Source organism: Myotis daubentonii, chromosome 8, assembly GCF_963259705.1.
Source record: "Myotis daubentonii chromosome 8, mMyoDau2.1, whole genome shotgun sequence".
Taxonomy (NCBI): domain Eukaryota; kingdom Metazoa; phylum Chordata; class Mammalia; order Chiroptera; family Vespertilionidae; genus Myotis; species Myotis daubentonii.
Window position 1 is genome coordinate 75,737,006 of NC_081847.1, and position 17,300 is coordinate 75,754,305.

The 17,300-nt window shown below is 39.5% G+C and overlaps 1 protein-coding gene across 4 annotated transcripts in view; it reads left to right on the forward strand.

Annotated features, from left to right (window-relative positions):
* The window catches only part of GALNT1 (polypeptide N-acetylgalactosaminyltransferase 1), a 78,547-nt gene that overhangs the window by 23,421 nt on the left and 37,826 nt on the right, over positions 1–17,300 (forward strand). For 2 of the 4 annotated variants that reach the window (XM_059707099.1, XM_059707102.1), the window contains exon 2: positions 3,087–3,141. The exons of 1 other annotated variant lie outside the window; for it this stretch is intronic. The gene's annotated coding sequence lies outside the window, so the exon portion shown is untranslated. Of the gene's footprint in view, positions 1–3,086; positions 3,142–15,223; positions 15,305–17,300 lie in introns of all 4 variants that reach the window. One more of the 4 variants, XM_059707101.1, reaches the window with a different exon arrangement.

Genomic DNA, 17,300 nt, shown 5'->3' on the forward strand with positions numbered 1-17,300 from the left:
CTATTTCAATAAAATTTAAGTCTCTTACAACTATGTAGTTCCACTTACCTGCCACCTCTATCCTTTGCTCTAATTTCATGTGTATCACATCTTTATATTAATAAGTTTTAATTACGTTTTGAGATTTAGTCCTACCATTTCATTTTGAGCTTTCTATATTTGTGGGGTTTTCTGATTTTAAATTTGTTTTTTATTGTTCTTTTTATTCCTTCTTTTTTCAACTTTGATTTTTTAAGTTCACATTGTCTTTGCTTAATTAGTTAACTTTTAATACTTGATCTTAAAAAGTCTAAAATAAATTAAATATTTCTACCTATACCTAAACACAGCAACCTTAAAATACTTTAATTTCAATCACCATTATTCCTTCTTACATGGCATTGTTTTCTGGTGTTTTTGTTCATTTAACAAATAATTTTTAAACTCTTCTACCATGTGTCTGTCAGGTACTATTCCAGAAGCCGTAGAAGTAGCATTGAACAAAATAAAGTCTCTGCACTCATGAGGCTTACAAGATAATTCACAAACTGATTCATATGTTATGATACAAATTAGTGTTTGGTGTTAGAATGGAAAGGAAAACATTAGGAAACTAGAAAGAATAATGTTGGGATGGAGATGTTGTTTTATATATGAGTGTCTGCTATCTTCAGACATTCCATAAAGTTTTTAGGATTCAAGTATGAAAAACATAATTCTCATTCTGGAGGAGCTTATAGTCTAACCAGAGAGTTCCAGGAAGAAGATACAGATATGGGAGCCATTAGTGCATGGCGGGTGAAGCTTTACAACTGGCGAATTTCCATGGAGGGTGTGTAGAGTGTCAGGACAGAGTGGAATGAGCCGGTAAAGAAGACAGAAGCATGGTTAGAAAAGTTGAGGGACAAGAAGTGACGCCGGGAGCCAGGAAAAGAAGAGATTATATTTTATTTATAGCCTTCTTATTCCAAAAGTAATCGAGGAGGCTGAGATTTCAAGTAGAATGAGTCTGAAAAGGAGATTGGTTTTGGTAGTTAGGACATTGCAGGGACTGATCAACAAACGGTTTTTTTGAAGTGAAGCCAGACTACACTGGGTTGTGGAGTTGAGAAATTAGAGATAGAATAAAGACTACTTGTTCAGAAGATGGTAAAGGAAAGAAGAGAGAGATAGTTTGAGAAGAAGAGAACTCCATTAGAACTCAGGGCTGAAGTTGGTGTTTTGACAAAAATACAGAACAAAAACCTTGGAGATTTTGAGGACTTCATGGCCAGAAAAGAGCGTGGGCCCCTGGCCTGGAGGAAGTTCCTGCCGGGTCCTTTACTTGCCAGAAACTGCTCCCCAGGATCCCTGGGGGTTTCCATTGTTGATAGTGGCAATATATTTCCTAGTGTCTGAGTTGGTGGTTGAACTGAATACTGAAACCACAGAATTCTGTTGTAATTATTTCAACATATTCAAGAGATAAAAGTACAAACATGGGTAAACTCCCCCTGACGGTTGCTCTTCAAACTCCTTAGCGTGATAGTCAAGATTTGTCCTGTTCTGAACTCACCCCCTCAACCATATCTGCCGTGTTTGTCTGTTTGTGGTCCCCTAGACACTCCATGCATTTTCCTGCCTCCCTGTTTATTTTAGCTCACATTGTTTTTTCCACTTGCAATATCCTTTTGTCTTTTCATAACTGAAATCAATTCCCCATTCATTCTCCCTACCACTTTCACTCCTTTGTGCACTATAGCCTCTCATCACTTGGCACCTGTTGCAAAGATAGGAAAGTATTTTGTAAATAGTGAAGTGCCACACAAACTTGCCTTGTTATCTCTCCCCCTCAATGGCAAGCTTGTTGAGGACAGGGACTGAGTCTTTAATATGTTTTTAAAATTGACTTGAGAGAGAGAGAGGGAGAGGGAGAAAAGAATCACCGATTGGCTGCCTCATGCATGCTCCCTACCAGGGATAAGCCCGCAACCCCAGCATGTGCCCTGGTCGGGATTGAACCAGTGACCTTTTGGTACATGGGATGACACTCAGCCAACTGAGCCGCACCAGCCAGGGCAGGACTGAGTATTTTTTCACATTTATCTACATCAGATTTTACTTGGCATAGTGCTTACACATGCTTGATATTTATTAAAGTTTGAGTAAATTAGGGATATGTGATTGTGATAGATTAATGCTGTGTCTAAGATGGGCATGTTATATACCAAGTTCTGGTTTGTAGCTATTAAATTTTTATTGAAATTCTGCCTCTAAGTAATCTCCTGTAAAAGTAGACTCCTTAATTTGGGTTCTCCACTGATTCACATCTTATATTTTTCCTTCACAGAATAGATGTCTGTCTAAATAAGTAATTGTCGGTTACAGAGTGGTGTCTTAGGATGTTTTTGACTATGGTTAAACAATGCAGGCTTTATCAACTCACCTAACAAGAGGTCCAGACATAGAGATTTCAGGGTTTGTCTGCTCAGTGACTCCATGTCATCAGGTCCCCATACGCTTTCCATATTTCACTTTGCCATCCTCAGCGTGTTGTTTCCCTCATGACCTCAGATGGCTGCAGCACCTCGGTGTATCCAATGCAAACAATTCCCAAAGGCGGAAACGGATAGGTTTTCCTCCAGCATCTCTATGACGGAGCGTAACTGTTTCTGAAAGCTTCCCAACAGACTTCCCCTCAGGTGCCATGGGTTGAAATTTGGTCACTTAACTGGCGAGAAGATTGATCACTTGAATTCAGTTGGGGGTCTCGTGCCTTGAAAAACATAGGGTCTGAGGGTGGGATAAGGCATAAACAATATCTGCCACACGTGCTGTTTATGTGTCTTTGGCTTGCCCATCTGGAATGTTAATATCCTCATAGATTTGTAAGAGGAGTCAAGTATTTCCACTGAGCTTGGTGTTGGTTCCAGTAATAATACTTTATCCATTGACTCACTCATTCATGGACTGGACAGTAACTGAATGAATGCATTGTGTGCTAGGCATCATGCTCAGCATTGGGAGGTGCAGCTGGTATAGTCCAGTGGAATAGGGTGGCTGAGGTAAGGGGGAAGGGTAGAGTTATTCTTTAATAAACTGATTATAGGAAATTTATTTTTTAACAGGAGATGTGGGACATATGGATTTGGGATATGAATTCATTTGAAAAACCACTTTGGGGTAAGTTGATAGCTAGGAGTGAATGACTTCAGGATTCCACTTCTTTTTACATTAGGGTTTGTTCTTTTAGCTCCAAAGGTTTCAAACTTTTGTTGATTGTACTTTATGCTGCATATACACACAAGAAAATGGGTTGTGCTAAAATTCTAGTTTAGTAATTTGAGAAGTTGAGCCACCAAGCATAGCTCAGTACTAATTAATTAGTGCATTCACTTTTCAGTAGGGAGGTTAATTTGAAGACTAAATGAAGACCAGGTTTAGAAATGAAAAGATATTGATTATATAGGGTTTAACCTGCTTGATCTTACCCAGTAATCCTGCCATGCGGACTGGTAATCACTCATAGAACCAGTGTTGAAGATAGAGGGTTAAAGTTTGTCTTAGAGTGTCCCTTTTCAATAATCCAAGTGGCTGTTTGAATTCTCATTGCATCCGTACAAATAGAAAAGGTTCCCAATTTTTGTTTTATCTAAGAAAGTGCTTAAAATACAATTTCACATTTATTGACTGTATACTATGATATCTGAGTGTGTTGTGCATTACTTCATTTGATTTTGTGTAATGGGACTATAAGGTGGTTATGTTTTTTTCATTTAGAAGCATAAAGAGGCCCACATTTATAGAATCATAATACGTGTTGGAATTGAAACCAAGTTTTAATATGCTGATTGTGTTGGGGGTTCCCAAGATCACCCTCACGTTCAGTGATTCGCTAGGGGACTCACAGGATTCAGCATATATCATAATAATGGCTAAGATTCATTACAGTGAGAAGATACAAAGCAATATTAACAAGGGAACTTAATATTAACAAAGCAATATTAAGTGCGGGGGCGGGGATTGGGGGGTGAAGTCTGGGGGAACCAGGCACAGGCTTCCAAGAGCCCTCACTCTTCTGTGGAGTCGCTCAGGTTTGCTTCATTCCTCCAGCAATGAGCTGTGACAGCAGTGAAGTGCTGTCAACTAGGGAAACTCGATAGACTCTTTGCCAATGTTTTATTGGGGCTCGTGATGGAGGCATCCTCTGCCTAGCATGTACCAAAACTTCAGGCTCCCAGAGGGAAAGCAGGTGTTTTGCATAAACCACTGTTTGTACAAATAGTTTAGGCACAGTAGTGCCGGGGTCCAACCCCAGCAGGTCCAGGGGTTCCCAAAGGTGTGGACGGAGTTGGCGAAGAAGGAATGACACGGGGACAGCATTCAGTTGACCAGCAGCCTAGCCAGGATCTCCAGCCAAGTTCTGGTCTGGATCTCCAGAGAGGTTCTGCTTAGAATCTCCAGCCAGGTTCTGTGTCCATGTTCTCTTGCTAGGCTCTCCAGGTTCTCCAGCCAGGTTCTGTAGCCATGTTCCCTCGCTAGGTTCTCCAGCCAGGTTCAGTCACCAGGTTCTAGTCAGGTTCTCTTGCCAATTTCTGTAGTCAGGTTCAGTCCAGGATCTTTTGCCATGCTCTCTCCAGCGAAGTTCTTCTGTCTCTAGAGAATGTTCTGTGTAGGTTCTGTGCCTAGGTTCTGTCTCCTAAGTTCTGTCTCTGAAGTTCTGTCTCTTGCTGTCTTGTTACATCTATATTTATACCAGTTGATTCAATCCTATCAGTCTCTATTACAAAGGTTAGGGCGTTTCTTATCTCCATTCCAGGGAGTAAAGATTATGTAGCTTAAGCATGATTGTTCGTAGTTAAAGTGATTAATTACCCACCTGGCACTTAGTTGAGGGGTTTTATTCCCTCCCTAACTTCAGGGGAAAATCCCTACCTGGGGAAACAATCTTTCTCAGAGAGGAGACCTTGGTTAAAACACATAGTGCCAAGAAGGTGAGCAAACATTTTAAGAACAGTATGCCATATATGCCAGGTCCTTTGAAACAGCAAGGATGGACCGGCTCCCGGCAAATTCCCCCTTTTTTATTTTTTAAAAGCAGGCATTAAAAAGAAAAACCACAAATGCTCTCTTGTATCCATTTTAAGAGTAGGATTGGCGCTTTCCGCTATTACCTGAGTCCTGATCTATCACCCCAGGGAGAGCTTGAAAATCCTGCACTTTCCCGGGGTGGAAAGGCTGCAGTGGGGTTAAGGATAAGGCTCCTTGGGCCTACCTTCTCCCATGCCTCTACATTTACCTTTCCAGCACCTTTCCTTCCTCAGAAAAGCATGGACGTATTTCTTGTATAAAATGTTCCATCTGACTGGGAGTAACCTTAACTCCTCTGCTAGCAAGCATATGTGTTAAAAGATCAATACAGAGTCTTATTTCTTTAGACTCAGTATGGCACATCTTCTCAATCTAAGAATCAATACAGAGTCTTCTTTCTTTGGACTCAGTAAGGCACATCTTCTCAATCTAAGTTCTGTACTATCCACCTTCTTACCCTACTTATCCTCTATAGGGGGGTCTGTAGCACCTGGTGGAGTCCTATCCGTCCCGAGTGTGGGGGTTCTCAGTGGGGGGGGGGAATCCTTTTCCAGGGGTTCCCAAAGGTGTGGACGGAGTCGGCGAAGACTATCCACCCTTTTCCTATGGTGGAGTCCTATCCGTCCCGAGTGTGGGGCGCTTACCTAGGGGTCCCTGTTCGGGCGCCATATGCCGGGGTCCAACCCCAGCAGGTCCAGGGGTCCCCAAAGGCGTAGACGGAGTCGGCGAAGAAGGAAGGACACGGAGACAGTGTTCAGTTGATCAGCAGCCTAGCCAGGATCTCCAGCCAGGATCTCCAGCCAAGTTCTGGTCTGGATCTCCAGAGAGGTTCTGCTTCAGATCTCCAGCCAGGTTCAGTCACCAGGTTCTAGTCAGGTTCTCTTGCCATGTTCTGTAGTCAGGTTCAGTCCAGGATCTATTGCCATGTTCTCTCCAGCGAAGTTCTTCTGTCTCCAGGCTCCGTGTAGGTTCTGTCTTCTGAATTCTGTCTGTTGTTGTCTTGTTGCATCTGTATTTATACCAGTTGATTCCAATCCTATCAATCTCTACTCCAAAGGTTAGGGCGTTTCTTATCTCCATTCCAGGGAGTAAAGATTATGTAGCATAAGCATGATTGTTCATAGTTAAAATGATTAATTACCCGCCTGGCACTTAGTTGAGGGGTTTTATTCCCTCCCTACCTGAGGAAACAATCTTTCTCAGAGAGGAGACCTTGGTTAAAACACATAGTGCCAAGAAGGTGAGCAAACATTTTAAGAACGGTATGCCATATATGCCAGGTCCTTTGAAACAGCAAGGATGGACCGGCTCCGGGCACAGTAGGGCACACTTGTCCTTTAAGGTGAGTTTTATGTCAGTGTAGGGAACTGTTTATCATTCAAGTTCCCAGACACCAGCCAAGGACCAACCTACAACCAAGTCTTTCTGAGGATAGCAGTCTCAGGCCTACTCTGTTAACTTTTATCCTGTACACCGATTCATTCATTTAAGGAGATTTTAATTATGATCATTTAGCTTCTGAAAAATGAGAGAAGTAAGTAATGGCCAACCAAATTCTTTAATGGTGTTTGTTTTGTGGATCCCATGATTTGCTGTAAGGACTCACACAACTCAACATCATGTACTCAGGTTCAAGTTTAATACAGCAAAGGCTACAGTGCAGGAACAGCAGGAAAAAGATGTATGGGTGAATGCTCCAGAGATCTGGCACAGACTTCCAAGTCTTTCTGCTATAAGAGTTACATGGACACAATTTCCTCTGTAGCTGTGAATGATTGAGACATATATAATATGTCTCTGGCAAGGGAAGCACATGAGTATGACAGTCCAGAGTTCTTACAGGAAGCTGGTCACACAGGCACATTTCTGCCATCTGGCCAGCCTGGTAACTGAAACTTAGAACCCAGAAGAGATACCAGGCACACATCATAAATCTTGATGATTACTTTACACATTGCTAACATCCTGGTACATCCTGACCCACTGCCTCTAACATCCTTAACCAGTGACTGAACTTTTCAGGAGTTCAGTTCTCAGTCTGGCCAGGGTTAGTTGCTATGGCTCTAGGCATTCCCCCCAGGATTAGCAAGGACTGAGTAAAACAGGAATGCCGTATTAACTCCTTCCTCACAGCATCCTACCTGAGATAAGGCTGTATTTGCGCTGATATACAGTCTTTAGACTATGATATTCTAAATTTTAAGAAAAGAATTGACAGTAGAAATATTGGACAAATTTCACTTCTCTGAGAAGTTTGTAGAATATTTTCTTTTAGGGATTTATATAATGGTGACTTTTGGATTTCTCATTTTTGTCCACAACTATTTATATTATATCCAGGTATGTTAAGGAACAAAACAGAAATAATGAAGTTAAAATGGTTAAATCAAGATGTTAGAATTAACCTTTACTTCATGAAGGCCTTTTTTGTGAGGGACTTTTAAACAGAATGGGATTTCTTTTTTACAGAATTTGCAGATATACAGATATAGCAGTTTTGCAAAAAGAAAGTAACCCATAGTTTAAAAATTTCCTGATTCCAGCATTTGAAACCAATCTCTACTACTTTATTTATTGCTATTTGAAACCTGCTTTATATTATGCAAAAAAGAAAGACAAAGTATATGGAGAAAGTTCCATGCTTGAAAATGAGAAGTTCTAAGTTAGTAAAGTTAAGTAGGTTCCCTTATTGCAGAAATTCACAGAGTGCCATGATATACAGTATGAATCTCCCAGGGCAAAGAGAGCACGTAGCATTCCCCTATTTATTTGACCATAGACTTTCTTTAGCAAGGACTCTTAGGTTTGAGTCCTGCAATAACAGTATTCTTTAGAAGAACAGGGGAATCCATAAATGGTTTTAGGTAGAGGAAAGACAGAAAACAATTACAGAAAAAATTTACTTTAAAGAAAATCTTATTGCAGAAGGTTTAGTGTCTTATATTGCTTTCTGAGAAAACCTGTTTAGAAACTTCCCTGTCTGGGTGTCTTTTCCCTGCCAAGTTAGCTGAATTGATGTTTCTCTTACAATGTGAATGGCATGTCTCTTAGACTGGTGATTAGCAGCGTGATAAGAGCTTCTGTGGTGTGGATCATTGCCTTTATGCTTGTACCATACACAGTACCTGACATGGTATGAAGAACATAGTTGGCCAAGACTCAGTAAATATCCGGAAAGCATGTAATGAGTTGTGACTCTAAAAGACTGAAACTTTTTTTTTAAGAAACAAAATATAGTAGACATAAAAGTTATTTTGAAAATCATGTCATTTTGTAAAATTTTTGGAACTTAACTATTAGTCTTGAGTTTAATCCCTCCTTCAATGCCAACTTCTTTTTTATGGTCTTTGTGATTTATTAAATGTACTTTCTCAAAACAGTAGAATTGTTCCACCATAGTCATGTAAACAGTTTTAACTACTAGGTTTCTTTTGCAATGGATGGAATTTTAAGTAATTGAGTGGTCAGCATAGCTAAGGAAGGCCAATGAGTCAAGAGTAGCCAAGGCATTCCTCAAGAAGTAGTGAAAGGTGACAAGGCTTGCTTTACCATATATCAAGAATTATTTTAGGCATTGTAGCAGGATACAAAATTAACACCCAGAAATCTATGGCCTTTTTATACACCAATAATGAACTCACAGAAAGAGAAATGAAAAAAAAATCCCATTTACCATTGCACCAAAAAAATTAAGATACCTAGGAATAAACTTAACCAAGGACGTAAAAGACCTGTACTCAGAAAATTACAGGACATTGAAAAAAGAGATAGAGGAAGACCTAAACAAATGGAAAAACATACCATGTTCATGGATTGGTAGAATCAACATCATTAAAATGTCCATACTACCTAAAGCAATCTATAGATTCAGTGCAGTACCTATTACAATACCAATGGCATATTTCAAAGATATAGAACAAACTCGCCAAAAATTCATCTGGAATAAAAAAAGACCCCGAATAGCCACAGCTATCCTGAGAAAGGAGAACAAAGTTGGAGGGATCACAATACCAGACATCAAACTATATTACCAAGCCACAGTTCTCAAAACTGCCTGGTACTGGCACAAGAACAGACATATTGACCAATGGAACAGAATAGAGTGCCCAGAAATTGACCCAAGCCATTATACTCAATTAATACTCGACAAAGGAGGCAAGAGCATACAATGGAGTCAAAACAGCCTCTTTAATAAATGGTGCTGGGAAATTTGGTCAGATACATGCAAAAAAATGAAACCAAATCACCAACTTACACCATACACAAAAACAAACTCAAAATGGCTAAAGGACTTGAATGTAAGACGGGAAAACCATAAAAATCCTACAAGACTGCATAGGCAGCAAAATTGCAGACATATGTTGTAGCAATATCTTTACAGATATAGATCCTAGGGCAAGAGAGACTAAGGAGAAAATAAATGGGATTACATCAAAATAAAAAGCTTCTGCACAGCAAAAGAAACCATCAACAAAACAACAAGAAAGCCTACTGCATGGGAGAACATATTTGCTAATGTTATCTCTAATAAGGGTTTAATCTCCAACATTTACAGGGAACTCATACAACTCAACAAAAGGAAAATGAACAATCCAATCAAAAAATGGGCAAAGAACCTAAATAGAATCTTTTCAAAAGAGGACACTCAGAAAGCCAAGAGACACATGAAAACATGCTCAAAATCACTAATCATCCGAGAGATGCAAATCAAAACGACAGTGAGGTACCACCTCACACCTGTCAGAATGGCTACATCAACAAATCAACAAATGACAAGTGCTGGAGAGGATGCGGAGAAAAAGGAACCCTCCTTCACTGCTGGTGGGAATGTAGACTGGTGCAGCCATTGTGGAAAACAGTATGGCATTCCTTTAAAAATGGAACAGCTATTTGACCCAGTAATACCATTTCTAAGAATATATCCCAAGAAAACGGAAACACCAATCAGAAAGGATATATGCACCCCTATGTTCATAGCAGCACAATTTACAATAGCCAAGATTTGCAAACAGCCTAAATGCCCATCAGCAGATGAGTGGATTAGAAAACTATGATACATCTACACAATGGAATACTATGCTGCTATAAAAAAGAAGGAATTCTTACCATTTGCAGCAGCATGGATGGAACTGGAGAGCATTATGCTAAGTGAAATAAGCCAGGAAGCGAAAGAAAAACACCACACGATCTCACTCATTTATGGATAATAAAGAACATTATAACCTGATGAGCAAAAAGATAGATACAGAGTCAGAGAAGCATTGAACAGACTGTCAAACTACAGTGGAAAGGCTGGGGAGTGTTGGGAGCGGGGGTTAGGGGGGAGGTAAGAGATCAACCGAAGGACTTGTATGCATGCATATAAGCATAACCAATGGACACAAGACACTGGTTGGGGGGCGGGAGGGTGAGGGCATGTGCTGGTGGGTAGGGGAGGCCGGGGGAAGGTCAATGGTGGGGGGGGGGGAGGAGATATATGTACTACTATCTGTAATACTTTAAACAGTAAAATAAAATTTAAAAAAATTATTTTAAAGCTGTAATAAGACATCAATGTGGTGTAGGGATAGACAGACCAATGAAACAGAAAATAGAACCCTAGAAACCAGGTTTGTAACAAAGTTGGCATTGCATGCCATTAGGGAAAGGATGAACTTTCCATAAATGGTACTCGACAGTTGGTTATCCACATTGAATCTCTACTGAAACCTAAAGCGTAAAACTTTAAAATGGTCTCTACATAGAGAAGAATTTTAGACTTAGAAAATGTGAACCATAAAAGACAGTTCTTATTAAGAAGATAAGCTATAGCCTGACCAGTGTGGTCAGTGGTTGAGCGTCGACCTATGAACCAGGAGGTCACAGTTTAATTCCCGGTCAGGGCATGTGCCCCGGTAGTGGGCTTGATCCCCAGTGGGGGATGTGCAGGAGGCAGCCGATGGATGATTCTCTCTCATCATTGATATTTCTGTCTCTCTCCCTCTCCCTTCCTCTCTCTGAAACCAATAAAAACATATTTTGAAAAATTAATAAGAAGAAATACTAATTAGGCTTCAGTAGGCAGAGGAAATGGGATGGCCAAGAAGGTCAGAGATGGTGGGGAAATGCAAATTAAAAGCATAAGATACCAACTTCACACCCATCAGATTGTAAAAAAAATAAAAGTTTGACATCAATAAGTGTTGCCAAGGATATAATACATCCAGAGCTTTCATTTTGCATTGTTTTGCTTCAGCCATCGGGGAAAACAAATTGATCATATTTAAAATATGCATATCCTGCCCTAACCATTTTGGCTCACTGGATAGAGCATTGGACTGAGGATTGAAGGGTCCCAGGTTCAATTCCGGTCAAGGGCATGTCCCTTGGATGCGGGCACATCCCCAGTGGGGAGTGTGCAGGAGGCAGCTGATCGATGTTTCTCTCTCATTGATGTTTCTAACTCTCTATCCCTCTCCCTTCCTCTCTGTAAAAAATCAATAAAATATATTTTAAAAAAATGCATATCTTGTGACCCAGTACCCCTAAGGATATTCTCTAGATCAGGGCTCATAGTTAAAGGTTTCTAACAATTTTTAAATGGTTAAAAAAATTAAAATAATTTTGTAATTTGTGATATGAAAATTATATGACATTCACATTTCAGTGTTCCTAAATAAAGTTTTATTGAAATACTGTTGCATTTACTTGTTTACATATCATTTATGCTGCTTTTGTGGTACCAGATTAGGATGGTTGTGACAGAGATGTCCCACAGAACCTAAAATATTTACTATTTGACCTTTTGCAGAAGAAATTTGCTGGCCCCTGCCCTAAATAAATATATTTGCATGTGTGTACCAGGAAATATGTTCAGGAATGTTCATAGCAGTACTGCCTGTAATAACAGAAACCTAAAAAGAACCAAATGTCCATTTAAAGTAGAATGGATAAACGGGTATGCTAAGCCAATGAAAATGAAGTAACTACAACTGTGTGCAACATATGGATGGGTCTTGGGAACACAGTGTTAGAAAAAAAGCAAGTCTCAGATTTTTTTCTATTTATAAGTAGTTCAGAAATAAATGTAAACAAGGCATTGTTAAGAGATGCTGTGAGGTAAAACTATCAGGAACAAGTAGAGTGATAAGTTCTGAATAAAGGTTGGCAGTGAGGAGCTGGGGAAGAGATGGGATTGGAGAGGGAACTAAAGGTTATGTTCTTTATTCTTCAGCCAGCTGGTGGATCTGTGTTGTGTTGTGTTGTGTTGTGATCCTTTGTTTCTATGATGAGTTTTTTACATACTTAGGATTGATATGTTTTTGTGATTTGGGGCACTAAAAGGATGAACCAGGACCTGCTTGGTTTTACCTATACTAGTAAGTTCCACTTCCCCACCCCCACCACCCCAGATGTTCTGGCTATGTCAGGAATCCAGTGGAAACCCTCATAAGCAGAAAAGGGGATTAAAGGAAGGACTCCTGGGTATTCACAAAAGCCAAGGAAGAGTCCAGACCCTCTGCCTCTTGATCTGTATGCCTCTGCTTGTCCTGCTCCTCTTGGACTGCAGAGTGTTCAGGAATGTTCATAGCAGTACTGCTTGTAATAACAGAAACCTGAAGAAAAGTGTGTATACATTTTTTGGGACACCCTGTATACTCTTAGACTTTCTCTGTGTGCTGGGCAGTGTTGGCAGTCCTAGATGCACAGGCTCCTAGCTCTGTGACTCGAGAAGCCAGGGGTGAGGTTCTGTGGTTGGCCTGGCTGGGTCATTTGTTTTGTGGTCAGGGGGTTGAGTCTGTTACCAGAAGAACCCTTCGGGGAGGACATAGAGAGCAAAGGTCAGAATCATGAGAGACAGGGAGCCACCTCAGTTTGTATCCATTTATGTCTATTCTTTAAGTGTTAAACAATATGTGGCATTTTGACATAGACTGTGAATATCAGTACTAATTTGAAGCGACCATTAAGATATTTGATGTTGCCTAAGACATGATTCTCAGTGGCAGGGGTGGGAAGAGGGGTTAGAAATGTCTGTTGAGCATATTACTTTAATTAAAAAAACCCCCACAAAACATCAAAATACAGCATCACCATGAAAATCTCTTATGCTAACCCTTTATAGTCACACCCATCCCTTTTCGCCCTGATAAAGGCTTTTAAGACACAAAAATGAGACAAAATAGATATTACAGACTTACTTTAAAACATAATATTTCTACTATCTATTCTGAATGACTGAATGGACACTTAACCCATTGGTAGTAGTAGTGTTTATTAGGGTTTATAGGTGGTTTTCTGTGTTTCCTAAGTTCTTTGTATTGAACATGTATTACTTTTATAACTAGGAAAAAATATAAACTTTTAAAGGTATTGCTAGAAATTAAGTCATTTTTATTACCTTAGAAAGTGACATTCCACTTAAGATACCAAACATTGAATGCTCTACATTGAAACATTCAAGCCAATAAATTTTGTAGGAGTCTATACCATTAGTATCCAAAATGATAAGCCTGTTCCCCCAACCACTAAACTTGGGGTAACACCTGAGAAATAGAGTTAGAGAAGATCCATGTTTATATGGAATGTGGACATCATCTTGTGCAGGGGTTTGGGATTGGTTTTTACTAAGTCTTTGTGGTAGAATAAGAATATGCTAATATTTGAAGATTTTTTTTTTTTTTTGCTAGTGAATAAGCCACCTCAGTACTAAATTTTAATAATCACTTGACTCAAAGACAGTGGCAGAAATGTTGGCCTAAATACTTTATAGGAAGTGGAGAATACAGGTGTGCCCCCAAAATGTATATGCACTTTGAATGATTATAAAGTCAGTGTTTATTAACATACAGTTCATTTTCAAAATTTAAAAGAAACTACAGAAATGAATAATTTTCATTATCAATGCCTGTTTTCAAACTGATGATTGTTCTGGCACTGCTAACTCGAAGCAATGGAATAGCAAACATCAAGAATCATTTCGTTTGGTATTTGGGTGCCCTCAGTTAGTTGACTGTTGCTGGTTTTGTACCGTAAACTTTATCTTTTATGTAAACCCACGAAAAGTCTAGTGGCACTTTAGGATTAATTTTCTTTGTTCAAAACTTAGTTTGGCTTCACCCATTATTTCAAATCAGTTAAACTGGAAAAGAACTGAAAATGAAGTAACTTATCAGCTGTTAAAGTGTGTGTACATTTTTTGGGGACACCCTACATACTATTGAAACCTAGGGGGTTGTTGCCATTCTGACCTTAGCCAGCCAGTAGGTAATTGGCCAAAAATAGTTGCTCCTTTGTTTGAACATGATTGGCTTCAGTTATGGTCTATGCACAGATTTACTTTTGTTGGTACAAGGTGGGATCTAAATTTATGTTTTACCATATGGAAAGCCGTTTGTCCCTGTGCCAGTTTTCTACTCTGCTTTGTTGTAGCACCTTTTCAGTATTCCACACACATACGGGCTTATTTTTGAGTACCACGTGGTTTTAGATACTTCTGCTTTATAATAAATCCAGTCCCCCAAAGCTTCATTTGTGTTTCATTTGAATTACATTAATTTATAATGTTACATGTCAATTTTACCTCAATAAAAAAAGAATTATACTAAATTTATAGATTAATTATTGGAAGAGGCTGGGGTTTTTTTTTTCCTGAACATGGTATATCCATTAGTCAAATATTGTTTTATATCTTTTGATAAGAGCGTCATAATTTTCTTCATGTCTTGCACATAGTTTAAATTTATTTCCAAATACCTTAATAGTTTTTATAGTTATTTGGAATGTGATTTGTTTTTTATAGTCTCATTAGTTATGACCATACAGGAGCATGGTTAATGTTATGTTCATCTTGTGTTCAGCAACATTAATGAAATCATAAATTAGCTCTAATGGTTTAGCTATTGATTCTTTTAAAATTTTTGTATAGAAATCATGCTATCTGCTGAGATAATTTTGTCTCTTTACTTTCTAATTCTTACTTTTTTTTTCTTATTGCTTAGACCTCCAGTACAATGTCAGATTGAACTGAGAGTGCCTAAGTCATCATATTTATGTTGCAGAAATTCCATCATTAAATGTTTACTATAGTTTAAAGAATTTCCTTTCTAGTCCTAGTTTGCTCTTGAAATTCTCTGTTGATAAACTCAATGGCTTTAAACAATAAATATTTATTTTCTCATATTTTTTGGATCAGGAATCAGGAACAGCTTAGCAGAGTGGTATTGACTCGGGATCTTTCAGGATGTTGCAGTCAAGATGTTGGCCAAAGCTGCAGGTACCTGAAGGCTTGCCTGGGCCTGCTTCCAAAGTGTTCATTTCCATGCCTGGCAAGATAGTGCTGGTTGTTGGCAGGCTTCAGTTTCTCACTACGTGGACCTCACAGTAGGGTTCCTTGTGTGTCCTCCTGACAAGGCGCTGGCTTTCCCCAGAGCGTGTGATCTGAGGGAGAGCTAGGAGAATGTTTCATGACAAGCCTTCAAATCACAACCTGTTACTTCCACCATAGATTGTTGGGTAGAAGTAAGTTACTAAGTCCAGCCCACACAGTAGGAGGGAAATAATGCTCCACGAAAGTTCTTTTGTGTGTGGATTTTTTTTAGCCTCTTTGCCCCTACAAAGTTGCATGAGAGTAGAGGTTTCAGTCTGTATATCTTTGCCTTAGACCCCTCCTTTGAGCCCCAAACTTTTGTATTCAGCAGCTGTGGTTAACATCTCTCCTTGAAGGTATCAAAGGCACCTCATATTCAACAAGCCCAAAGTCAAACTTAGGTTTCTTCCCATCTTGATTCTCCTCCTTCCCCAAATTGGTCCTCATTTACTAGCTCATTTCTGTGATCGGCACCACTCTGTATCTAGTTGTACAAGCCAGGATTTCTTTTCCCTCAGTAATCATCCTTGATCCCATTTAGTTTGTCCCTTAATATCTTAACATCTGTCCACTTTTATCCAACTCCAGCTCCATCTCAGTTTCCTCTTTTGTTTTCGGTCCACTGACCTTTCAGTGTTGGGCTCCTCTTGCTATCGATAGAGCCTTTGCTACCCACTGTCTGAAATGCTTATTTTCCCCTTAAATCATGTCTTCCTTAGGGAATCCTTTTTGACAAAGTCAGGTCGATTACAGATGTTTATAATACTGTATACATCCCTTCAAAGCATTTTCACAGTTAAAACATCTATGTGACTGTTTGACTAATGCCTGCTTTTCTATAGCCAACTCTAAACTTTACCAAGGGCAGGGGGTGTGTGTATTTTGTTCACTTTTGTATTCCTTGCATTTGAAACATTCCCTACATTTATAGAGTTTGTGTTTATTGAGTGAACTAATAAGTGAATGAATAAGTTCTGTTTGAGAAATGGAGCAAATGAAGTATATAATTAGTATATAAATAAAATATCCTAGGCTCTCCTTACTGTGTTAGAGGATAACTATAATCTTTTTGAGTCTTTCAGTTCTCCTGGAAGAGAGTCCAGCTATAAATTAAATAAATAGATCTACTGAAAGGTCTCCTATCTCAGACCTCTGCCTGGTCAGTAGATACAAAGTTAGTGACCTTAGGTCTAGGTGTCTGAGAGTGCTGGGTTTTGTTTTGTTAAAGAATAGTTTATTGATTTTTAGAGAGAGAGGAAGGAAAAAGAGAGAAACATTCATGCCCCCTACTGGGGACCGAGCCTGTAACCAGGGCATATGCCTTCACCGGGAATTGAATCAGCAACCTCTCGGTGCACTTAGATGACGCCCAACTAACTGAGTCACACTGGCCAGGGCTGTTTTTTTTTCTTTCCTTTTTTTTTAAAAAAATATTTATTTTACTGATTTCAGAGAGGAAGGGAGAGGGAGAGATAGAAACATCAAGGATGAGAGAGAATCATTGATTGGCTGCCTCCTGCTCGCCCCCACTGGGGATCGAACCCGCAACCCGGGCCTGTGCCCTTGACTGTAATCAAACCCAGCACACTTCAGTGCTCAGGCCTATGCTCTATCCCAGCCGTGGGCAAACTATGGCCCGCGGGCCGGATCCGGCCCGTTTGAAATGAATAAAACTATTGAAAAAAAAGACCGTACCCTTTTATGTAATGATGTTTACTTTGAATTTATATTAGTTCACACAAACACTCCATCCATGCTTTTGTTCCGGCCCTCCGGTCCAGTTTAAGAACCCATTGTGGCCCTCGAGTCAAAAAGTTTGCCCACCCCTGCTCTATCCACTGAGCCAAACCAGGTAGGGCTGTTTTTTCTTAATTTTTTATTTTTCAATTACAGTTGACATACA